Genomic DNA, 26,769 nt, shown 5'->3' on the forward strand with positions numbered 1-26,769 from the left:
AGAATAAGCAGTGACAGCACAAAGAAGATCTAGTTCCCGAAGAGGAGGAAAAAGGAGGAGAATAGCAGGTAGAAAACTGCCACATTGGGCCCACGATTTTCAAGAAGACCTGTCCTCCGCAGGAAAAAGGAACGCCCAGAAATTGGTGCTTCTTTGAATTAAACAAATGCATGAGAGACAATCGTTCCCTGGTACACACTCCATAGCAACAATTTGGCCAATCAGAGTCAAGTTTCTAATCAATCGGCACCCTTTACTGATGCAATATAAATTGTTGTTCCCTTTTTAAATTTGGTGTTCTTGCAAGTAAAAAATGTATCTCTTTTCACACCAATAGTTAAATTTTCCCCTTGAACCTCAGTGAAGGGCAATGAGCCCACTTCATTAAAGCTCTTTGTCTGTGAAATCTGTCACATTCCACAGGCAGATCTACTGCCGCAGGGCAGAGTGAGGACAGGCTTTGCCTGTGACTGCAAACAAGATCATGCTCTTGAACTTTGCCATGTTAAACTCCACCTAGACTAAAGTACATACAGAATGCTCTTGTGAACTAGCATCTAAAGTGTCCAAATGCAAAGTTATGTTTTTGCTTCTTTAGAATCATAGTCATAGAGTCATACAGCATGATCATTTTCTTTCTCCTCCTCTTCCAATACTCCCTGGCCAGTTGGTAGTCCACTGGAGTGTCATCAGCTGACCATTCAAGGAAGGCATCTACTCAGGTGCGTATTTCTGTCAACCTGCTGATCTTTGCGCCCAGGGTCCCATGAGGTAGTGGGATCTCTTTTCATTCCTTCTCTGCCGTTGCTTTGCATCATCATTAACGTACTTGGACTCAAAAGTGTGACGTAGCTCAATTTTATCTCCATTAAGATGTAAGGTGTGATTCACCTGTAGTTTAATATCATTTATGTTGGATTTTGAGTTAGTGGAATGTGTCTTTTTCAGAATGCTAGCTGGTGACTAGTGAAATTATGGAAGGGTTTAATAATTAACCTCCAAGTATTGCTACAAACATGATGATTTGTATGAATTTGTTCTTGAATGCTATTGAGAATTTGTTTACTTTGGGAGGGTTTTAATGAGTGAACATGAAACTTATAGGGATAGGCTGAATAGCTTGGGGCTGTTTTCCCTGGACTTTACGAGGCTGAGGAGTGACGTTATAGAGGTTTATAAAATCATGAAGGGCATGGATAGGGTGATCAGACAAGATCATTTCCCCAGGTGGAGGAGTTCAAAACTAAAATGGCATAGGTGTAAGGTGAGAGAGGAAAGATTTAAAAAGGAACCTCATGGGCACCTTATTCACATAAAGGGTGGTGTGTGTATGGAATGAGCTGCCAGAGGAAGTGTTGGAAGCTGGTATAATTACACCGTTTAAAAGGCATCTGAAAAGGTATATATGAATGAAGGGATATGGGCCAAATGCTGGAAAATGGGACTAAATCAGTTTAGGATCTAGATCCTATCATGGTTGGCATGGACGAATTGGACTGAAGGGTCTGTTTCTGTGCAGTACGTCTCTAACACTCTATGATTATATAAACGGTGTAGTGCATCAGGCTTCAGCTAGAAGGCAGTTTTGTTTTAGTTTATGAGGCTTCTTTTAGGAAACACTCAGTTTGGAAAAATTTATTTATTGATGGGTTTCCAGCTGGCTGGATGTGAGAAACCTTCGGTCACACACTGGGCATGGAAGCTGTTTCTCTGCGGTGGGAATCAGTTAATGGCGTCTAAGGTTATGGTAGCCTCCAAATGTCCTTTCACACACACGGCATTAAAAGGGCTTCTCTCCAGTGTGGACACGTAGGTGGATTTCCAAATGTGAAGGGGATGTGCAGGTTTTGGCACAGACAGAACGCAGGTATTAGCAGTGACAGACAGCAAGAGTTAAATCATTCTCAAAGGCTTCAGTTGCTGCTATTGGATCAATCATTTTAAAAAATAGATTGCCTGGCTATTGCCATTGCTAAAATAGTACTCACACTGACTCCTCAAAGATCTATAATAAATAAAACACAAGTGTCAGTTTAATAATGGATTTGACACTGTTCATGTCCTTTGGTTGCATTTATTGTCTGTCATTCATTTCCACGTCGAGCACACAGCCAGCATTTGCTTCTTCTCATCTACCCATCAGGAGATTGAAGATACAACTGGGAGTACTTCTTCATACACATTACAGATCCTCATACTTTGCCTAGCTTTGTACATTATGTCAGAAGTGAAATATCTTCTTGACAGTTGTACAATGTTGCTTCCTTTCCACTCAAGGCAGCAGGTTTAGTCTCCCTGAATCAATAAAGACCTTCAGTTATTGGAACGATCTTAAGGTGGCAATGGGAGCAAAATAATACTGACGCTGGAATTCCGAAATAAAATGATACTGCAGTTACTTGGCGGAGAGAGCTCAATCCTTGCAGACAGGAACAAAGTTAACATGGTCTTGGTTGAAGGACCCAAAAGCATGGCTGTTAAATTTGCTGATAACATACAGACAGGGAGGAAAGTAAGTTGTTTGCAAAGGAATGTCAATTGGTGGTGAGTGGGCAAAAAAAATTGCCAAATGGAGTATAACATCAGGATGTGAACTTGTCCACTTTGGCAGCATGAAATTTAGTGAGATAAATTGTGCAGAAGGATCTGAGTGTCCTGGTACATGAATCACTGTAAGTTAGTATGTAGGTACAGCAAAAGGCAAATAGATATTGTTGCTTATTACAGGGGGACTTCAATATAGAAGTAAAGGTGGTCTGCTACAGTTATACCAAGCATTGCTATGACCACACTTGGAGTACTGTGTACAGTTCTGGTCTCCTTATTCAAGAACATATCGCATTCCAGAAGTTTCAAGGAGGTTCACTCAATTAGTTCCTGGGCTGAAGGGTAATATCCTATGACAAAAGGATGGGTAGAATGAATCTGTATCAATTGGAGTCGAGAGTGTGGCGCTGGAAAAGCACAGCAGGCCAGGCAGCATCTGAGGAGCAGGAGAATCGACGTTTCGGGCATAGGCCCTTCATCAGGGGTTCCTCGACTCTAGACTCTGATCTCCTCACTTTCTCCTCCCTGTATCAGTTGGAGTTTAGAAGAATGAGAGGTGATCTTATTGAAAGATCAAAGTTCCTCAGGGGACGAGAGAGGGTGGATGCTGAAGGATATTTCCCCTTCGGGGAGGGTAGAATTTAGAACTGGGGAGATAGTTGAAACATTTGGGATTTCCATTGCAGACTGAGTAAGGAGAATTAGTTTTTTTTATCTCAGAGGGTCGTTAGCCTCTAGAATCCTCTCCTTGGGAAAACACTGAATATATTCAAGGCCAAATGCATATTTGCATGCAATGTGTGAAAGAGTGTGCATTGAGAGTAGACAGACTTTTGACTGCTGTGAGGATGTTTCCCCTGGTGGGGGAAGAGAAGAACTACAGTCATAGTTCAAAAACAAGGCATCTCTGATTTAAGACAGAGATGAGTAGCAGTATTTTCTCTCAGGCTCTTTTCTCCAGAGAGCACTGCAGGTAGGATCATTGATTTTTCTTTAAAAGGTAGTGCAGGATAAATTGTTCACCAACAAAAGAGTCAAGCCATAGAGTCAAAGAACATGGAAACAGACCTTTTGGTCCAACCAGTCTATACTAAATATAATCCCAAACTAGACTAGTCCCACCCGCCTGCTCTCAGCCCATATCCTTCCAAATCATTCCTATCCAAATGTTTTAAACGTTGTAATTGTACCCACATCCACCACTTCATCAGGAAGTTCATTCTGCATGTGAACCACTGCTTGTGTAAATATTTGCCCGAAATGGCTTTTTAAAACCGTCTCGTCTTACCTTAAAAATGTGCCCCCTTCGTGAAATCACCTATCCACAGGCAGAGACAGGAAAGTGGAGTTCAGGTGACAGTCAGATCAGCCATGTTCTTATCAGACAGTGGGGCTGAATGGCCAACTCCTGTTTCCAATTCATCTGTTAAGCTCAATGACCTCCAGTCACTCATCACAGGAGGGAAAGAAAGGATATAAAGTTATTTAAAGTAAATACTACAAAACACATTGGTTTGCTGTGATTAGAGCTCTGGGACAAGAGACAGGAGGTACCTAAACACCCAGCAATTGTCAATGTCAAAACGTCATCCCATCTTGAAAGAGTTGCTGAAGGGAGTACAGGTGGAAAATGCAGGTTCCTTAGCCACTATTTTCCTTACATATGGAGGTGGTGCCACAAGACTGAAAATGTCACCCCGTTCAAACAAGAGATGGGATAAATATGATAATGAAGCTCAGTCAAGCTGACACACTGATCGGATAACATTTAGAGAATTAACCTAGGATAAAGTTCATTGGTACTTGGTAGAATAGGAGTTAATAAATGCACATCAATACAATTTATTGAAGACTCTAAGATTTAGGAGTAGAAGTGAGGCATTTGGCCCATTGAATCTGTTCTGCTATTCAATTTGATCACGCTGATCTAATAATCTTCAACAAAAACAGAAATTGCTGAAGAAGGGTCACTGGACCCTCAACTTCACCCCTTACTTTTCCACATAACCTATGATGACTGAAATCTATCTCAGTCCATATATCTCAGCCTTCAATGCATTAAACAACACAGGCTCATCAGATTCACCAATTCCTCCTCGTCTTCATCTTATGGGTGATGCCTTTCAATGGGATAATGCTCTCTGGTCCGAAAGTCTCTGTAAACGAGGAAACAACCTTTCTCCATCTAACTTGTTAAGCCCTTACGAAGCTTGCAGTTTTCAATGAGATCAGGCCCAATGTATTCAATCCTTCCTCATAAGAATTCCCTCCATACCTTGAGAGAAATTGAGAAGGGTGATGTTGTGAATTTGGGCTTCAATGAGCTTTTGATGAATGCCGTATAATACATGAGGAAATGGGTACGGGTCACAGTGGTGACAGGCAGAAATAATGGAATGCTCATCCTGGCATCAAATATGACACTAAAGTGGCAAACAGCTTTAGCCTCAAGGGAGTAGTAAGGGGAAAAAGGATAATATTGATGGCTAGGGAATAGAGTATGCTTAGGCCTTCTCAGTGTTCATTTGGATGAGATTACTGTGCACCAGCATCAGCTGTCAACTGAACAGTCTGGTAAGTTAGAGAGTGTGGAGGGGGTCAGAGAGCTGCTGGAGAGGCAGTTATTGTCAACTCATATGGATGGAATTACTGCCGTTCTGAATGGGGTCGCAGAGGAATAGCACAAGGTCAATTTGGGAGTCACCAGAAGGCAACTCCTACAGGATACAGAGGGTGAGAATATGTACAGGAGCCAAAGTGAGGGAATTCATTCCACATGTGGGCAGGAGAGGGAAACAGCTCCAGGAGCCAGAGAGGGAGGAACCTAAAGGGAATCATATAGCGAGAATATGTACAGAAGCTAAAACGAGGGAACCCCAGCAGGTGCCTAACTTACTGAGATCGTCTCTCTCAAGGACCCAGAGGGATACAGTTTGACCTGAGCCCTGCCCGTCACGTGACCGCCGCCATCTTGGTAAAGGGTGAACGCTCGCGGCGGTTAGATTTTAAATTTGAATTTCCAGTCGCCCTGGTTCTGTGAGTACAATAACTGTGTCTGGCTCGTGTTTACCTCAGTAACCCCGGCGGGTAGGGGCCGATCCCCGTTCACCGCCAGGGCAGGGGGCTCTTTGGAAACTACAGGAAAAAAAATTATATCTAAATTGCGGCTCCTTTCCCGGGGTCGGAGGTGAAAGGAGGAGGGTGTTTGTTTTAGCAATCCGGGTTTACTAACCGTTTGTATCCGTCTGAGAAAGGGTCAGTGGACCCAACACGTTAACTCCGCTTTCTTTCTCACAAATGTTGCCAGACCTGCTGAGTTTTCCCAGCAATTTCTGTTTTTGTCTCCGCCCCGGAATGGTTCATGTAGGGAGCATGCGCGGCCTCACGCTGCAGCGAGGATAGGGCGGATTCCCATCCGCGGTGCAGTGTGGGTAATACCACGGCCATTACTGTAACCCCATTGCTGTATAAAGTCGGTCATTTTGCTGATCCCATTCATAGGAGACAACAAATTAACACTCTTCCAGGGCCATTCGTAGCATTCTGACCATTTTTGTTGGTAAACGTGTTTGTTTATTGTGTTTCTGTCACGCTTTGGCTATCATTACAGTACTTGCATTCTGATCTTGCACTACTGCCTTTTTCTTTATCTGTCCAATTCTGTATCATGTGAAATCTCACCATTTATGTTAAAGTGCTCGTTTGCCACATTCTTGATGGGAACGTCCTCTTCTCTAATAAAGAAAGATGCAAAAAGACATCATGCGCTGAGTACAGTAGATATGATTAGATTACTTACAGTGTGGAAACAAGCCCTTCAGCCCAACAAGACTCCACTGACCCGCCAAAGCACACGTACCCAGACCCATTCCCCTACATTCACCCCTGCACCTAACACTACAGACAATTTAGCATAGCCAATTCACCTAACCTGCGCATTTTTGGACTGTGGGAGGAAACCGGAGCACCTGGAGCAAACCCACGCAGACATGAGGAGAATGTGCAAACTCCTCACAGTCAGTTGCCTGAGACGGGAGTTGAACCCGGGTCTCTGGCGCTGTGAGGCAGCAATGCTAACCACTGTGCCACCATGTTGCTCAATATGGTACATTTTGATTTCCAAAAGATGCTGCATAAAAGGCCACTGCACAAGATATAGCTCAAAGTGCTGGGAGTGACATGTTTGCATGGTAGAACATTGACTAACTAAAAGGATTCAGAGGATTTTGATAAGTGGCTAATTTTTAACTAGAGGAGTGTGTTGGTCCAGTGCTATGACCTCAACTCCTTGGAATCAATGTAAATGACTTGGATGATGGGACAGACTATTCTGTAGGCAAATTTGCTGATGATACAAAATGAGCAGAAGAGCAAGTTGTGTGGAGGATACAAAGATTCTGCAAAGGGATACAGATAGTTATTGTGTTGTCAAAAATTTGTGAGTTGGAATGTCATGTGTGAAAATAGGATGCTTTCTGCTTCAATGGGAACAATAGAAAAGCAGGGTATTATTTAAACAGAAGGATTACAAAAATACAGAAGGGTTTAGATGTCCTTGTACATGATTCACATAATTAGTATGCAGTTCGGATTCTGGGTAATCCAAGATGGAGGATGGGAAAAATTCTGCTGTAACAGCTCCTCCTTTTTTTTTTGAGATATTTTAGGTTTTGGAGGTGATTTCCTCAAATTTCAGGAGCAGCAATTACTGTTTTATATGCTGTTGCATTGTTTTGGAACATTGGAAAAAAGCAAGTCAAAACAATGGCACTTCTTTTAAAAGGGAGAGGAACAGACAAAGGGAGCACATGGACTGTGCAGGAGAGAGCGAAAGAAACCCACACTGCTAACTGACACAGCAGTGAACCTGCGCAGTTACTGCCTTTGCTGTTGAATTCATGTACTGCTGGACATTGGAGTGCATTAACAAACAGTGAAATTCACAACTGATCTTGGAAGAACCTGTTTGGGAGAGGGTCACAGCACAGGGACAGATAAATGAATAGTTTTAAGTGTGGCCTTGGGGCCTTGCTGTAGGTCTGCAGAAGTGAGTAGAGTGGGTTCTTTCTTGATTATGATTTATTGAGATATGTCTCTTGATTGAACTTAAAAATATAAGGCATTAGGATTAAGTTAGTCTGGAGCAGTGTTTTGTCGAGGAATTGTCTGTGTCTGCAGACTGGGAGAAGCAAAACGGCCCTTAGTAGAGTGATATGCTCTTCTTGTCAGATGAGGGAGCTTAGGGAGAGTTTACGTATTACTGAGGATTATATCTGCAATAAATGCTGTTGGTTGTTAATCCTATCAGATTGAATGGATCAGTTGGAGAGACAGTTAGAGGCAGGAATTTACAAGAGCAAGGGGGTGTGATGGATGGCAGTTATAGGAAGGGGGACAGTCTCAGATACAGTCACATAGATTGGTTAACTCCAGGAAAGGTAAGAGAGTTAGGCAGGTAGTGCAGGAGTCTTCTGTGGTTATCCCCATTTCAAACAGGTATACTGTTTTGGAAAATGTAAGGGGGTGATGGATTCTCAGGGGAATGTAACATGAACAGCCAAGTTTTTGGCATTGAGACTGGCTCTAATGCAATGAGGGGTACATCGGGTTCCAAGAGATCAATTGTATTAGGGGACTCTCTAGTGCAAGGCACATCCTTGGCTGTGGCTAGCAGCAAAAAGTCAGAATGGTGTGTTTCCTCCCTGATGCCAAGATCAAGGAGGTCCTCAGAGAGGGTGCAGAATGTTCTCGAGGGTAGGGGGCCCAGCAGGAGGTAATTGTACACATTGGAACTAACGACGTAGGAAGGGAAAAGGTTGAGATTTTGAAGGGGGAATATAGAGATTAGGCAGGAATTTAAAAAGGAGGTCCTCGAGAGTAGTAAAATCTGGATTACTCCTGGTGCTATGAGCTAGTGAGGGTAGAAACAGGAGGATAGAGCAGATGAATGCATGACTGAGGAGCTGGTGTATTGGAGAAGAATTCACATTTTTAAATCATTGGAATCTCTACTGGGGTAGAAGTGACCTGTACAGGAAGGAAGGATGAATTGGAAGGGGACTAATACTGGCAGGGAGATTTGCTAGAGCTGCTTGGGAGGATTTAAGCTAGTCAGGTGTGGGGGTTGGGGGAAGGTGGGACCGAGGGACCTAGGAAAGAGATCAGTCTGAGACTGGTACAGTTGAGAAAAGAAGCAAGTCAAACAGGGCAGGCAGGGACCACGGTAGGACTGATAAATTAAACAGGGAAGGCAGATGAACTTGGCATGGTTTGGAACATGGGACTGCAATTACAGACACGTGGCTCAGGGATGGACAGGACTGGCGGCTTCATGTTCCAGGATACAAATGCTATAGGAAGGACAGAAAGGGAGACAAGAGAGGAAGGGGAATGGCGTTTTTGATAAGGGATAGCATTACAGCTGAGGGAGGATATTCCCGGAAATACATCCAGGGAGTGTTATTTGGGTGGAAATAAGAAAGGGACTGATCACCTTATTGGGATTGTATTATAGACTTCCTAATAGTCAGAGGGAAATTGAGAAACAAATTTGTAAGGAGACCTCAGTTATCTGTAAGAATAATAGGGTGGTTATGGTAGGGGATTTTAACTTCCCAAACATAGACTGGGACGGCCATAGTGTTAAGGTTTTAGATGCAGAGGAATTTGTTTAGCATGTACAAGACAATTTGCTGATTCAGTTTGTGGATATACCTACTAGAGAAGGTACAAAACTTGACCTACTCTTGGGAAATAAGGCAGGGCAGGTGACTGAGGTGTCAGTGGGGGAGCACTTTGGGGCCAGTGACCATAATTCTATTAGTTTTAAAATAATGATGGAAACAGATAGACCAGATCTAAAAGTTGAAGTTCTAAATTGGAGCAAGCCAATTTTGACGGTATTAGGCAAGAACTTTCAAATGTTGATTGGGGGCAGATGTTCGCAGGTGAAGAGATGGCTGGAAAATGGGAAGCCTTCATAAATGAGATAATGAGAGTCCAGAGAAAGTATATTCCTGACAGGGTGAAAGGAAAGGCTGGTAGGTATAGGGAATGCTGGATTACTAAGGAAATTGAGGGTTTGGTTAAGAAAAAGAAGAAAGCATATGTCATGTATAAACAGGATAGATCGAGTGAATCCTTAGAGTGTAAAGGCACAAGGAGTATACTTAAGAGGGAAATCAGGAGGGCAAAAGGGGACATGAGATAGCCTTGGCAAATAAAGTTAAGGACATTAATACATTAAGGACAAAAGGGTAACTAGGGAGAGAATAGGGCCCCTCAGGGATCAGCAAGGCGGCCTTTGTGTGGAAACGCAGGAGATGGAGGAGATACTAAATGAGTATTTTCCATCAGTGTTTACTGTGGAAAAGGACATGGAAGACATAGAATGTAGGGAAATAGATGATGGTGACATCTTGAAAAATTTCCATATTATAGAGGAGGATGTGCTGGATGACTTGAAAAGCATAAAAGTGGATATATCCCCAGGACTTGATCAGGTGTACCCGAGAACTCTGTGGGAAGCTAGGGAAGTGATTGCCGGGCCTCTTGCTGAGATATTTGTATCATCGATAGTCACAGGTGAGGTGGTGGAAGACTGGAGGTTGGCTAATGTGGTGCCACCATTTAAGAAAGGTGGTATGCACAAGCCAGGGAACTATAGACCGTTGAGCCTGGCATCAGTGGTGGGCAAGTTGTTGGAGGGAATCCTGAGGGACAGGATGTACATGTATTTGGAAAGGCAAGGACTGATTAGGGATTGTCAACATGTCGTTGTGCATGGGAAATCATGTCTCACAAACTTGATTGAATTTTTTGAGGAAGTAACAAAGAAGATTGATGAGGGCAGAGGAGTAGATATGATCTACATGGACTTCAGTAAGGCAATCGACAAGGTTCCCCATGGGAGACTGATTAGCAAGGTTAGATCTCACAGAATACAGGGAGAACTAGCCATTTGGATACAGAACTGGCTCAAAGGTAGAAGACAGAGGGTGGTGGTGGAGGGTTGTTTTTCAGACTGGAGGTCTGTGACCAGTGGAGTGCCACAAAGATCAGTGCTGGGTCCTCTACTTTTCGTCATTTATATAAATGATTTGGATGTGAGCATAAGATGTGTAGATAGTAAGTTTGCAGATGACACCAAAATTGGAGGTGTAGTGGACAGCGAAGAAGGTTATCTCAGATTACAGCAGGATCTTGATCAGATGGGCCAATGGGCTGAGGAGTGGCAGATGGAGTTTAATTTAGATAAATGCAAGGTGCTGCATTTTGGGAAAGCAAATCTTAGCAGGACTTATACACTGGAGGAGAAAGTGAGGACTGCAGATGCTGGAGATCAGAGCTGAAAATGTGTTGCTGGAAAAGCGCAGCAGGTCAGGCAGCATCCAAGGAACAGGAGAATCGACGTTTCGGGCATGAGCCCTTCTTCAAGAACTCCTGATGCACACAATGTGTTTCAGGGGTAATTCAGTTCTCATTAGGGGGTTGTTGTTTCACTGGCTGGTTACAGCCTTTGTGTTATTTCTTTCTTTCTTTTTTTGAGAAAAGGACAATGTTAATTTTGTGGTAGGGCTTAGCCCTTGGACTCGAGATTTCTTTGTTTTTTTTATGTGTCTTCACTGTTTTTGGTGTTTGGACTGAGCCCTTGTGGAAGACCTACATTTTACCAGAGGGAGCTGTTCCTGTGGGGAGTCCTAGCCCTGGGACTGAGCCTCTGAAGATTGAACACCTGTATGTGTGCTGGGAGGTGAGCACTTGCTGTACCCTGGAGTTTGGGAGAACACCTTTCCTTCAGGAGTGGACCAAACTCCTGTGAGTTAACTGCACCTGTACAATGTACTATGTTCCTGTGAGTGGGCCTGGTTTTCCAAGGCTGGGCCAGGACTCCATGGAGACTGAACACCTGTGTGCTGTGCATTTGCTGCCTTCAGGAGTGGACTCTGCAGTTTGGAGTGGACTCCATTTTGGACAGTGCACCTCAAAAACTGGAGTGGACTCTGTTCCTGAGAATGGACTCTACATTTAGAGGACTCTATATCTGGACTCTGTGCACCAGAAAAGACTGTGTGTTTTTTGGTAATTAACTGTATTGTGGTGTTTGTTGGGTCTATCAACTGCACTGTCTTGTGTGTCCCTGGGTCTAGCAGGCCTTACTGTGAGCTGGGAGGCTCGTGGGATGTCCTCAAAGCTGTCGCCCCGAGAGCCAGAGAGTGGGTAGGCCATCCTGTGAACTTGAAGGTTGGTAGGCTGTCCTGACTGCCGGAGGGTGGGTAGGCCACCCTGATGCCAGTCACCCTGAGAGCCAGATAGTGGGTAGGCTGTTCTGAGCGCTATCGTCCTGCGAAGGGGTGATCGGGAGGGGCTGTCCTAGAGGTGGTTGGAAGGTGTGTCAGAGTAGCCGAGAGCCAGAAGGAGTGTAGGGGCAGGCTGAGATCTGAAAGGCTTGTGGGCTACCCTGCACGCTGTCGTCCCAGTGCAGGGTAGCCTGCACGGGCTGTCCTAGAGGTGGCCGGAAGGTGTGTCAGGATAGCTCACTGGCTGGACAGTGCATTGGGGTGGGTGAGAGCCCAATGGTACGTAGGGGTAGACCGAGAACCAGAAGGCAGGTAGCCGTCCTCAGCGCTGTCACCCCGGGCAGGTACCGGGGTGGGCTGTCCTAGAGGTGGTTGAAAGGTGTGTCAGGGCAGACCGAGAACTGGAAGGGGCATGGGGTGGACCGAGAGCCAGAATAGGGGCGGGCTGCCTCAGTGGCTGGAAGGTGGGAGGGACAGAGGCTTGCTGGGTCGGTATTGTCTGCACTTTCCTATGTAACAGGATTGTCTCATGTACAAATGTCATTGTCGCTGTCTTTTCATATGTGAAACTGGGATTTGAGGTTTGTCCTCCTCTCCCTGTAAACTGGTTTGAATGGTTGGGTTTGGGGCCTGGCGTTGCTGCTCCTCTCCCTTGTAAAATTGCTGTTGTATACAGCTGTAAATGTTAACTGTTGTTTTGTAAAATGTTTTGTAATTCTTTTAATAAAAAAAATAAACAGGAGTGTCAGGGGTTCTGTTCACTGTAGGAGCTGGCTCTGTGCTAGCTGGACCAGTGTTAAGTACTATGCACATGTAATTAAAAGGTGACTTGGTAATGGGATACTAGCCTTTGTGGAGTTATTTCAATAAACCTTGGAGTTAGCCAAGATTAGCCACTGGGTCAGGACAGAAATTGCAGAATTTAGGCTTAGCACAATCATCTGTCCCTAACTCCATCATCCAGCTGCCACTGGAACTGTTGACTCTTGAACTGGGATTAATGCCAGGGCTCTTCTCCAGGGCAACCTCATTCTAAAGATTTAGCCATTCCTTCTATTTTGGAATAAGCTACAAATTTAGACATCATTTCTTTCAGATTTATATCCAAACCATTGATGCTCACAATGAAGATGTGTAATCTCTTACTGCTGCTCTCTATAAATCTACCATATCGCTTTATCTGATGTCATTGGTGACTTGATGTCATATTAAACCATGGCAATTAACTGTAGTCATTCCCTTTCAGAAAGTTCCTCCACTTTCTAACCTATGCCATCCATCTTGACATCAGGGCGAGAGCACACATTTGGGACAGTGCACCTGATTATGGTATTTATACCAGCTTATCCCTCAAATCCCCTTTTATCTTGAACTGCCAGTACCTTTATTAGTCTCTCTAAAGAGCATAGCTTTGTTAGTGTCATGTAACAAACTGAAAGCAGTAAGATGTATTGTCAAACAGGATCAGGTACTGAGTGCACATCCACACACCTCATCTACTGTGTCCGTTGCTCTCAAGATGGTCTCTTCCACATTGGAGAGACAGGATGCCAACTCATGGAACATCTCTGGGACACATGCACCAAACAACCCCACTGCCCTGTGGCTGACCACTTCAACTCCCCCTCCCCCTCCCACTCCATCAAGTCCTAGGCCGCCTCCACCACCAAATCCTATCTGACACCTGGAGGAAGAAAGCCTCATCTTCCACCTTTTGGACCCTCCAACACCATGACATCAACGTCGATTTCACCAGTTTCCTCATCTTCCCCCAACCCCCACCTTATCCCAGATCTAACCTTCCAACTCAGGAACAACCTCTTGAACTGTCACTGTCCTATCTGTCTATCTCCCCCCCCTCCCCCCCCCCCCCCCCCATCACCATCAACCCCCCACTTACATCTACCTACTACTTTTCCCCGCTGCTCCATGGATGTTGCCTGACCTGCCGTGCTTTTCTGGTGCCACACTTTGCAATTCAGCTACTGAGTGAGCCTATGATAGGAATTTTATTGTATGTGAAACTGTTCAACAACAAAATAGAAGTCCTCCCGCTAACATGACATTCATTATGTTTGGTTATAATAATAATACCCTCAGTTAATAGGGCCAGTTATACTGTTATCTATTTGTTAGTGGCATTGCATAAACCGTGCATCAATCCAATTTTTGTATTTAAAATAAGACCAGCCGCCTTTATGCAGTGAGTTAACCTTTAAATAATTTTCTGTTCTGGTTTCAGTTGTCCAGGAGATGGCAGCCTAAGACTGGGCAATATACAATCACACGTTTTGGTACCTGTGACTACTTCTTGCATAATTAGTACTTTATAAGCTGGGATGCATTGCCTGAAAGAATCGTGGAAACAGATTCAGTGAAGGAAAGCGGGTAAGTAAGTAAAAGAGGAATTTTTAAAGGATAAGGAAAAGGGGAAATATTTAAAGGATAGGAGTGACACGAGAATCATAGAATCCCTACAATGTGGAAACAGGTCCTTCAGTCCAACAAGTCCACACCGACCCTCTGAAGAGTAACCCACCCAGACCCATTTCCCCCTACCCTATATTTACCCCTAATTAATGCATCTAACCTACACATCCCTGAACACTACGGGCAATTTAGCACAGCCACTTCACCTAACTTGCACACCTTTGGATTGTGGGAGGAAACCAGAACACCCGGAGGAAACCCACACAGACACAGGGAGAATGTGTAAGCTCCACACAGACAGTCACCCGAGGTTGGAATCGAACCTGGGTTTCTGGCTGTGTGAGGCAGCAGTGCTAATCACTGAGTCACTGTGCCCCCCCCCCCCAATTTGGCAGCTCTTTTGAAAAGCCAGCAGGGGCAGGATGGACCAAATGGCAGCCTTGTGTCCTGTGTTGTTCTGCAATAGCATTCCATGTCATTATTGAACTGAATTGCATGTTCTAAATAACCCTGAGTTTGCAAATAATTACACTCAAATTTAAGATTGTCAGCAATGTGTCGCATGCATGCTCGAGGTTGCATATTTTCATGCTCAGGGACCTTTCCTCTGCAGGCTAAAAGGATATTCCCTGCATGTTGTATTCGCATTAAGAAAAATATGGGGGACAGGGCTCAAAATACAGAGGGACAAAGTTGGGGATAGAGGTGTGAATTTGCCCCTGACTGCTCCCATATCACCCAGGCAAATTCATTCATGTAGTACCCAGTTAAAGTAAATTTGTCCCTTTAAGGCAAAACTTCTACAGGGTAGAGGAAGTGAGCTTATAAGGTGGGAGGTTGAAGGGTGGGGGGTGAGATGGTGGTGGCAGTGTTGGTGGGTGGGGGAAGGAAAGGCTGCAAAAGAGAACTGTTTTAAACTTGTAGACAAAGAAAATTGAAGATATTGATATTTTTAAAACAATTTGTTTCTGGATGAGTACAAACGTGGTGACGCAAAAAAAGGTATTGTTATGATGTGATAGCACAGCAACTGAAGAAAAAATGTAAACCTCTTGTGGACAAGTCACCGTAAGTTACCCTTAATTCGGCTCCTTATTAAGAAACCTCAAAGACAGTCAAGTACTAAGGCAATGATTTAAACCTTATTGCATGTAGAAACCAAAATAAGACCCCTCGAGTAAGCAAGTTAAGCCTCACAACTCAACTTGGTTATAACCTGATTATTGATGCAAACTGGCTAGGATTTCACCAAAAGTGGTCTGTCTCTGGAAGTGTCCAGGGTTCGATCCTGATGCAATTTTGCTCTTTGAAGTTCTGCTAAGGGAGAGTTCTGTTGTTGGATTCTTATTATAATTTTCCCCCTTTCAAGTTTGTGTTGTGACATTATTGATGATTCAAAAGATTCTTTCGTCCCCAACTTTGATTGCGTTTCTGGAAATCTCAATCCTGTGGCTTGCCTTCTTAACAGAAGTAGTTCCCCTGTTCCATGTTACATTTGGGGTTAGCTGTCTGTTTCAAACAGAGGTTTTCCTGCAATTAACTCCTTAGATTCTTCTGCAGAGCTATCCTTGGTCTTTGTGGCAATAAAGCATTCAGTTTATCGAGCAAGTGTCAAAGCGGTTTTGTTATCTTCTTTCTCCCAGGAAACTGTTGAAGTTGCTTCAACCCCTCTTTATGACAGTTTCTCCTTGTCTTTTTCATCGCAAGAAAAGTTTACTTCAGAAAGAGTCATTCCTGATTTTTTTTCCATCCATGAAGTGATTAAAAGTGGGTGGCACGGTGGCACAGGGGTTAGCACTGCTGCCTCACAGCGCCAGAGACTCAGGTTCAATTCCCGCCTCAGGCGACTGACTGTGTGGAGTTTGCACGTTCTCCCCGTTTCTGCGTGGGTTTCCTCTGGGTGCTCCGGTTTCCTCCTACAGTCCAAAGATGTGCAGGTCAGGTGAATTGGCCATGCTAAATTGCCTGTAGTGTTAGGTAAGGGGTAAATATTGGGGTATGGGTGGGTTGCGCTTCGGCGGGTCGGTGTGGACTTGTTGGATCGAAGGGCCTGTTTCCACACTGTAATGTAATCAAAAATTGTGAAAACAACAAGGAGAATTGTATAGTGAAATTACTTATCAGATTTACAATTATTGACTGATTTAGAGTCGTAGAGATGTACAGCATGGAAACAGACCCTTCGGTCCAATCTGTCCATGCCGACCAGATATCCCAACCCAATCTAGTCCCACCTGCCAGCAACCAGCCCATATCCCAAAATAATTTAAATAAGTTAGTCAATTATGATTTCCCGTTCACAAAACCAGGCTTGATTGTACTAACATGATCAAAGTGCCCTGCAAGACCTTGCCCCCCCCCCCCCCCCAATAGATTCCAGTGCTTTCCCAAAGACAGCCATTTCCTGTAGTTTCCTGGTTTCAGTCTCCCTCTCGAATTGAATGGAGAAATTTCCTGATTAGCTTACTGAATTCTTTCTTAAATTATTTCAAACATCTGACCACTTGCACTGTCCAGTGCTAAGTGTTGACAACTAAAAACCTTTGGTAATCAACCCCAAAGTTATGATTGACACTTTCCCCCTCCTGTTTCATTTAGAATAATTCTTTGGGTTACTCGTTTCCAATGACTCCTTACTATCTCTCCATAAAATCAGTTTATTTCCAACTTGAAAAGCCACAAGCTCTTAAGAATAAAATAAAATAATAAAATGTGTAAACAAGTTTAAAGTTTACATTGTGTTTGAACTTTGGTTTATTCAATCCAGTGTAACTGTGATCGATCTTTCTTTTCTGTTTGAATTCTGTGATTGTTGAGAATTAGTGATTTGGACAAATAATATTTTCTAATAACGACCTTTGAAAGACTGGTTGATCATTACAGGAATAAATATAATGAGGAAAGGTCACCGAACTCAAAACATTAGCTCTGATTTCTCTGCACAGATGCTGCCAGACCCACTGAGCTTTTCCAGCAACTTCTGTTTCTGATTTCCAGCATCTGCAGTTCTTTTGGTATTTTTGTAAACATATTTTGGTCTTTCTTCTAATATATTTTGGAAGAATCCCAAAACATAATCAGTGTGAAGTTCTGAGCTACTCAAACTGCCTGGTTACATTTCAGCAAAGAACTTATGGTGACTTATACATAATGTGTTCCTGTTATGTGTGGTTAATATGTAGGTACGCTGCATTCATATGCTAATGCGGCAGCAGTGATGGAGAACAGTGTGCTATACCTGATCATGTTCACAAATGTCAGAACCTGCCTGTTGTCCTCTGGGAATTTCTTACATAAGGATGCTACAAATCACCTTCCCAGCCATCTCTCCACCCTTCAGGCACTCTGCCTGTATTCCTGATGAAGGACTTTTGCCCGAAACGTCGATTTTCCTGCTCCTCAGATGCTGCCTGAACTGCTGTGCTTTTCCAGCACCACTCTAATCCAGAATCTGGTTTCCAGCATCTGCAGTCATTGTTTTTATCACTTTTGGGTACCTAATTACTCTAATCCTGGACTTCCGGGCACCTGTCCAACTACTTCCACTCTCATACCCGTCGACAGCAATCTTGATTAGTCAACTAAAAGTCTCAAAATAGAGATGGGTACTTTGTTTTTGTTAGGCAAGGGATTTAACTTTTATGAAAACACTGCAGGTAGCTGAATTCAGATTTAGATCACCATGACCTGGTTGAGTCTGTTCCACAATTCAAAGGGCTGATTGACCTACTGTTCTTTTGTACGCCTCAATATGTTTTAATTCGTTTTAAACTTTATTTGTATCCTGGCCAAACCGTCTACATAGTTCTGCCTTTCTCACTAACTTTTAGAATATCTTTCTGAGGGAGATTGCTATTGAGGGCTGGATTGGCTTCATCACCTTTGCAACTGTCACTGCACACATTCATTGCATATGCGATGGTTCACAGAGATGTGGTTGCGACCTCCTGCAAATAGTTTGGAGGGGTCTTTTCACATACCCATTGATTTACACCTCACTAACGTTTTCTCGAGGGAAATTTGGGTTGGGCAATAAATACTGGCCCAGCCAGCAAAGTCCATACCCAATAAATACCACCCAAACAGTGGGTGGCACGGTGGCTCAGTGGTTAGCACTGTTGCCTCACAACACCAGAAACCTGGGTTCAATTCCCACCACTGTCTGTATGGAGTTTGCACATTCTTCCCGTGTCTGCGTGGGCTTCCTCCAGGTGCTCTGGTTTCCCCCCACAGTCCAAAGATGTGCTGGTTAGGTGAATTGGCCATGCTAAATTGCCCATAGTGTTAGGTGTGTTAGCCAGGGGTAAATGTAGGGGAACAAGTCTGGGTGGACTTGTTGGGCCGAAGGGCCTGTTTCCACACTATAAGTAATCTAATCTAATCTAAAACAAAATGTAACCATTCAACTTGGAGGGAGCTTGAGTTTGGGAAACCCATGTTTTTGTACTCTGCATGTACCTCTGAGCACAAAATTCCCAGGTACGAATAGTCCTTAAGTTTCTGTTATTCTGTTTGACACAGTACCTACCTGCCATCAGAAGATGGGTTTTGTCGAGTTTTGAGAAGATTTGTAGCTCAGGTTGAGGTTTTGGATGTAGGTTTTGTTCTGAGTACCAGAATTTTGAAAAGATATCTTTGGGCAGCACGGTGGCTCAGTGGTTAGCACTGCTGCCTCACAATGCCAGGGACCTGGGTTCAATTCCCGCCTCAGGCAACTGACTGTGTGGAGTTTGCACATTCTCCCCGTGTCTGCGTGGGTTTCCTCCCACAGTCCAAGGATGTGCAGGTCGGGTGAATTGACCATGCTAAATTGCCCCTAGTGTTAGGTGAAGGGGTAAATGTAGGGGAATGGGTCTGGGTGGGTTGCTCTTTGGAGGACCGGTGTGGACTTGTTGGGCCGAAGGGCCTGTTTCCATCCTGTAAGTAATCTACTTGACATTGGACGGAGTGCAGATCAGATTCATCAGGATTAAAAGGGTTAAATTGTGAGCATATATTGTGTGGACTAGGATTGTACACTATTGAGCACAGAAGATTAAGGGATGATCTAACTGAAGAGGTGTGGTGAGTGTGGCAACCTTTCACATTAAGGCAGCATTTGACCAAATATGCCATCAAAGAGCCCTAGTACCCTGTGAACAGAGTGCAGTTCCGATCATGACCTTTGAAAGGGAAGTGAATGGTTATTCAAATAGAATTGATGTGCAGTGTTAGGGAAAAGACAGAAGTCAAATGCTTGGAGAGCTGGTGTGGGCATGATGGTGTGAATAGCCTCCTGCACCTCTATAATTCCATGATTAGCAAAACTGGAGTCAATGAAAAATCAAGGCACAAAAGATGATGATTGTGGTTGTTAGAGGTCATATATCTCAGCCAATCACTTCAGGAGTTCTTAAAGATAGTGTCATTGGGCCAACCACCTTCAACTGATTCATGAATCACTATCCCTCTGTCGTAAGGCCAGAAGGGGGATGTTCACTGATGATTGTGCAATGTTCAGCATTATCTGTGACTATTCAGATACTAAAAACGGTCTGTAAGCATATGCAGCAAGACATGGATGACATCCAGGCTTCAGCCTGTAAGTGACAAATAATATTTTCACCACGCAACTGCCAAACAATGACTAACTCCAAACAAGAGGAAATCTAACTATTGCCCCTTGACATTCATTGGTAAAACCATCACAGATGTCGTGACTATCAATATTCTGCAGATTATTAGTGACCAGAAACTGAACTGGACCAGCCATACAGAACTGTGGCTATAAGAGCAGGTCAGGGGCTAAACATTCTGCAGTGAATATTCCTTCGCTGTTGCTGAGTCAAAGTCCCAGAATTCCTTGTACCTCCACCTCAGGACTGCAGTGGCTCAGGAAGAGAGCTCATCACCATTTTCTAGATGGAACTTTGGCATGATCAATAAATGCTGGCCCAGCCAGTAATGTCCACACCCGATAAATGAATTCCAAACAAAACTAAAGGAGTTGGCAGGGTAAATATTTAGTGTGGTGGAAGAGTTCGGGTCAAGGAAGCATAATTAAAATTAGAGGCAGATCATCCAGTGATAATGTCAGGAAGTACATTAGGGGAATCTGAAATTCTTGCCCTGTTCTCTGGTGTGCACTGCCTAAGGGTGTGATGCAGGCCCGTTCAATTTAGGCATTCAAAAGGGAATTGATTTATTTAAAAAATAAGAATTTGCACGGATACTGGGAGGAGGAAAGAGAGTATCAGTGAACGGTTCATTCAGAGAACTGAAGTAGATAGAGAGGGCCCTTCTGCACAGTTTCTGTCAGTTTAAAGATGCTACATCCAACACTGTAACTCTCCCCCAGAGCTGTACAGGGCATATCAATCTAGATTATATGCTCAAATTGCTGGAGTGGGGTTTCAATGCAAACCTTTCTTAAGAGCACTACCCACTGAGCCAGGGATAGGCTAAGGAAGATCGCCTCAGAGACAATTCCAGGTGTTGCTGTAAGCTCCAGCTGAAACGAGAAGTGGGTAACAGAACCGAGCAGATTGCTTAAAAAGCAGGTTGTCAAAAAGCTAGTGAATTTGGGGATGGGGTAATTCGAAGTTTTGAAACTGCGATTGATAAATATTTGTCAGATAGGTATTGTTACAGGTTATAGAACCAAGTTAAGTAAATAGAGTTGAGATGCAGATCATCTATGATCTCACTGAATGCATGATAGGCTTGAGGGGCCCTGTAGCCTCTTCCTATTTCTCTATTGTTCATGTGTAAGATTGAATTGAATTGATTGTCACGTGTACCGAGGCACAGTGAAAAGCTTTGTTTTGCGAACAATACAGGCAGATCACAGAGTTAAGTAGCATCGATAAGTCAATAATAGGTAAACAGCGGCAAAATCAAAAACACAGGTACAGGTGAATGTTAAGAGTTTGAGAGTCCATTCAGTATTCTAACAACAGTCAGGTAGAAACTGTTTTGAAACTGGCTGGTGCGTGTGTTCAGGCTGAGAGATTAGGCAGACTGAAATTCAGTGGAAGCTTCACGCCGATGAAGCTGATGTTGATAGCAGATCAGCAGATATTGATGTGGGATGTGAATTCTCACTGATGTTGATCTGTCAAGGATTCTGAGGATAACTGTAGCATCTCACTGACAGTGCGTGTCACAACCATCAAACCCAAGCACACATCAACCATTTATTCCAGAATCTTTCAATCTGCTCGGTTCTGTTACCCACTTCTAGTTTCAGCTGGAGCTTACAGCAACACCTGGAATTGTCTCTGAGGCGATCTTCCTTAGCCTATCCCTGGCTCAATGGGTGGTGCTCTTAAGAAAGGTTTGCATTGAAACCCCACTCCAGCAATTTGAGCATATAATCTAGATTGACAGGCCCTGTACAGCTCTGGGGGAGAGGTACAGTGTTGGATGTATCATCTTTAAACTGACAGCCCCATCCGCTCTCTCAGGTAGATCTCCAGGCATTGCTTAAAGAAGAGCAAGCTAGTTCTCCCCAGCATCTGTGCCTCAGCCAGATTCTGGTCATTATCTCATGGGTGCATGGGGAGCTTACTGTGCTCAAATTCGCTGCCACTTTTCCCAAACTAGGCGCTATTGAAAATATGACTTTGCCTGTGAAGCACTTTACATGTCCTCGGGGTATGACACAAACTATTTAGATGCAAGATTTTCTTTTTGCATCACATTGTAAGTTACATCTTTTGTAGGTCTTGTCGTAATACCATGAGTATTCTCATGGAAGCTTACTGAAAGTCCATGGGAACTCTTTCATAGACTCGTAGAGATGTACATCATGGATACAGACCTGTAGGTCCAACCCGTCCATGCCGACCAGATATCCCAATCCAATCTAGTCCCACCTGCCAGCACCCAGCCCATATCCCTCCAAACCCTTCCTATTCATATACCCATCCAAATGCCTCTTAAATGTTGCAATTGTACCAGCCTTCACCACATCCTCTGGCAGCTCATTCCATACACGTGAAAATGTTGCCCCTGAGGTCTCTTTTATATCTTTCCCCTCTCACCCTAAACCTACGCCCTCTAGTTCTGGACTCCCCGACCCCAGAGAAAAGACTTTGTCTATTTATCCTATCCATGCCCCTCATAATTTTGTAAACCTCTATAAGGTCACCCCTCAGCCTCCGACGCTCCACGGAAAACAGCCCCAGCCTGTTCAGCCTCTCCCTGTATCTCAGAACCTCCAACCCTGGCAACATCCTTGTAAATCTTTTCTGAACCCTTTCAAGTTTCACAACATCTTTCCAATAGAAAGGAGACCAGAATTGCACGCAATATTCCTAGTGGCCTAACCAATGTCCTGTACAGCCGCAACATGACCTCCCAACTCCTGTACTCAATACTCTGACCAATAAAGGAAAGCATACCAAATGCTGCCTTCACTATCTTATCTACCTGCGACTCCACTTTCAAGGAGCTATGAACCTGTACTCCAAGGTCTCTTTGTTCAGCAACACTCCCGAGGACCTTACCATTAAGTGAGAGCAAAAGAAAATGAAAAGGAGAAGCCAAGGAGTCAACAAAGTGTGCCTATTTCTATCACCTGTGGGTTCAGTGGGATCACATTCAATTCCCATACCATTCCAGGTGAGACAGTTATCATTTTTGTGATTTTATGCCCACATTCAAGAGTTTTGGTTCAAGACAGACTGGTTGAGGAGAAAGCAATGTCAGGAACTATCTTCAGCCTTAAGTTTCTTTATAGCAGTGTTTATTTTGTATGAGGATTAGATTTTACAACACAGTATTCAGAGTTAAACCAGATTCTAATCTTAATGTTATATTATTGAAAGAATATTGTGCTGCTTAAATCGAGTCTGCCTACTCAATATGTTTCTCTGTACATATTTCTAATGTTTACATGGCTAAACTCCTGACTAGTATCCCATGGGCTTAGTTTTGCCCAAACTGTGCTATTTATGCCCAGTGAGGAACAACTCTTGTTGCATCATTGCAAGGAAGCTTAGGATCCTAAAGCCTTTACACTACAGTGTGAAAGGATTGTCTAAGCATGGAGGAAAATCAGAATTAAAGATCAGAAGAAACTTACAGTATACCTATTTGCTGTTCAGCCACTTGGATGTATTTCATTAAAGGAACACATTCCATTAGAGTCCTGAAATTCTTCCTTGCCAATTTCCTGTGTAATACATTGAATAGAACACAAACAGACCATTAAGCACTGTATTCACACACAGATGCTTATGCTCCATGGAAACCTGCTATTCTTTATCTTTTCAGTCTGTTAGATATTCCGTTCTTCCCATAAATGCATGTATGCTTTACCACATTTTGTAGCTCAGTGTTTTGTATTCTGAGCGCATTAATCCTTGGGAGACCCTTTACAATTAAATAAGGAGAGAGCTCTCCTCTATATTCCTTGGACTTTCAAAATGGAGGCCATTAGGGTAAGGTGATCAAATGCTCTCCGAGGCCTATCAGAAAGTCTGAAGAGGATGGGGTGGTGTTGACTGTGATGGCAGTAGAGTGTGGAATGTTTTAAATCAGTGAATATCTTTTATTTTTTCACAGATCGTGGCGATCATATGCAAAGTCAGCATTTGTTACTCATCCCCAATTGCCTTTCAGTCACTTACTAGCTAATCCGTTTCAAATGGCATTTGTGTCAACCACATTGCTGTAGGCCTGCAGTTATATGTAGATCAGGCAGATAACTAAAAGGTATTAAGTGGACTAGTTAAGTTTTCATGACAACTGATGATGTGCGCACGGTTACCGTTACGGAAACTTGTTCAATCCTGAATTGAAAATTTCACCAGAATTTCAACCTGTAACCTCAGAGCATAAACCAGGATTGAATCTAGTGACATTACCACTGCACCACATCTGCCCTGCTGGCTGACAGCTATGAAATGTTAGCAAGCAAACCTATATTTTACGAACACTTAATGAATGAGGAGCTGTCAAATAATCTATTGAATTTAAGTATCAGGTGCTCTCAGTTCTTACATAACTATGAAAAAATTTGTTTTTAACAATGGTTTATTGTTACATTACTGGCTTGAGAAGTGGAACAACATTGTTTAGTGACACTTATTATGTCACAAATAACTGCCCGCATTTCTCACTATTGTGAAAGGTACGGGTTAGGGCCTTTACGTGCATGTGTGTTCATGTGCCTGTCTTACAAAATGGATGGAGCTTTTTGAAAGTGTCAGTTTGCCCTAACCTTGTAGCTAATGACATTTGCTTGTTGACAGTGTCCACGTTGACTTGTTGCAAATCTCTGGTACAGTACAATAACCCATCATTGATATTTCCCATGATAGAATTCAGTGGGAATTCGAATTGGCTCCAATCTCACAGCTTGCAAATTGCAATTCAATTCTTACAAGGTGCGACAGGAAGGCTTTTCCCATGGCTACGGAGCATCAAGAAGCAGGGACCAGTGTCTCAGAATAAGATGCTACTTAAATTTGATATGCTGAGGAATTTCTTCACTCGTGATAAACCTTTGATTTCTGTATCCTGTGTGTCTAAATATGCTCAGTCCTTCCTTATATTCAAGACAGAAGCATTAATGTTATCAAGAAATTTGGGGATTGTGCATGAAAATGACATAGAGATAAAAAATTAGCTGTTATCTAGCTGAAAGAGCAGGCTCCAGTGGTTTAATGGCTTATTGCTGCTCCAACTGGTTTATACGTGAATGGTTGTGGTTTAGCCTGGTGATTTCCCTCAGTGACTGGTCCAAGGTGCCACTAATGCTCACAACATACATTGATGACTTGATGGGTTGGGCTGGGAGCATGGTCAGTAAACTTTTGAAATTATATTAAAGCCTGTATAAGCCATTACATTGCTTAATTAATTCAGAAACAGACCACCCTCTGCAACTGTACCCCAACTTTCTGACCCACAGACTGCAATCAGTGAAGATAGGTAACTGCACCTTCTCCATAATAACACTCAACACTGGAGCACCCCACATATGCACCCTCAGCCCTGCCATACTCCCTGTAAAACCCACAACTGTGTTGCCAAACTCCAAACAAATGCCATTTATAAGTTTGCTGTTGACACCACCGTAGCAGACAGATATCTAACGACGAGTCAAAATACAGAAGGGAGATGAAGCGTTTGGTGATGTGGTTCAATGAGAACAATTTCTCTCTCAGCATCCACAAAACTAAAGAACTGATCATTGACTTTAGTAAGAAAGAAGTACATGCCCCCATCTACATCAACGCAACTGAGGTCAAAAAGGTGGAGAGCGTCAAGTACCTCAGAGTGACGATAACTGACAACCTATCCTGACCTTCCCACATAGTTGCGATGGTCAAGAAGGCACAGCAACTCCTCCTCTTCCTCAGGCGGCTCAGGAAATTTGGCATGTCCGTTGGGACCCTCACCAACTTCTACAGATGCACAATTGAAAGCGTACAGGTGCATAATAGCCTGGTACGGCAACTGCTCTGCCCAGGATTGTAGGAAACTACAGAGGGTGGTGTGCACAATCCAGGCCATCACGGGAGCCAACCTTCTATCCATGGACTCTGTTTATAAGCAGAAAGCTTGCCAACATCCTCAAAGACCTGTTGCACCCCAGTAATGATCTTCAACAACCTCTTCCATCAGGCAATTTATACAGAAGCCTGAACACACAGGCCAGTAAGTTCCGAGACAGCTTATTTCTGGCCATTATTGAATGGACTCTCTAGCCTCAAATAGTACTGATCTGCTAACGTTGGTCCTGATGTACACTCTGTGCAATGTTACCTGAATGCCTCTGTCTAAATCTTTTGTTCTGTGCATCCTTGCTTACTATGATCTGCCTGTACTGCTCGTAAACAAAACTTTTCACTATACTTTGGTACAAGTGATAATAGATAAATCAATCAAATAAAAATTCAATTTGGCCCAATTAGTCCATGCTGGTATTTACGTTCAATGTGACTCTCCTGTATATTACTCATCCAAATTTATCAGTGTAACCCTCTATTCTCCTCTCCCTCAAATGCATGTCTAATGTACATATGCTATTTGTTACAATCACATCCTGTGATAGACAGTTGTAACATTCTCACCACTGTTTGGCAAAGAGGTTTCCACTGAATTAATGGCCTCTAGTTATACTCTTCTTTAAAAAGGAAACATTTTTATTCTATGTAAGCTTTTGAAATCTTGTGGAATTCAATTGAGTGCAAATAGATTCTATGGAAGTGAACTATCTTACATTGCATGACATTTAACCTTAGTCGGGGGATGGGTGGGATCCATTTGATTTTGATTTTGATTATCTACAGTGCGGAAACAGGCCCTTCGGTCCAACAAGTCCACACCGACCCTCTGAAGAGAAACCACCTCCCCCCCCCTATATTTACAACTGACTAATCCACCTAACACTATGGGAAATTTAGCATGTTCAATTCACCTAACCTGCTCATCTTTGGATTGTGGGAGGAAACCGGGACACCCGGAGGAAACCCACGCAGACACTGGGAGAATGTGCAAA

At 43.4% G+C, this 26,769-nt stretch overlaps 1 long non-coding RNA gene across 3 annotated transcripts; it reads left to right on the plus strand.

The window, feature by feature from the left end:
* Positions 1-457: 457 nt before the first annotated feature.
* LOC140454476 (uncharacterized) lies at positions 458-26,111 on the plus strand. Of its 3 annotated transcripts, none has more exons than XR_011952695.1 (3): positions 458-722; positions 14,089-14,234; positions 23,826-26,111. It is a non-coding gene; the product is annotated as an uncharacterized lncRNA (long non-coding RNA). The 3 variants fall into 3 exon arrangements; XR_011952694.1 differs by lacking the exon at positions 458-722 and adding an exon at positions 5,518-5,583; XR_011952696.1 differs by lacking the exon at positions 458-722 and adding an exon at positions 13,099-13,175.
* The last annotated feature ends 658 nt before the right edge of the window (positions 26,112-26,769 follow it).

Source organism: Chiloscyllium punctatum, chromosome 29, assembly GCF_047496795.1.
Source record: "Chiloscyllium punctatum isolate Juve2018m chromosome 29, sChiPun1.3, whole genome shotgun sequence".
NCBI lineage: Eukaryota > Metazoa > Chordata > Chondrichthyes > Orectolobiformes > Hemiscylliidae > Chiloscyllium > Chiloscyllium punctatum.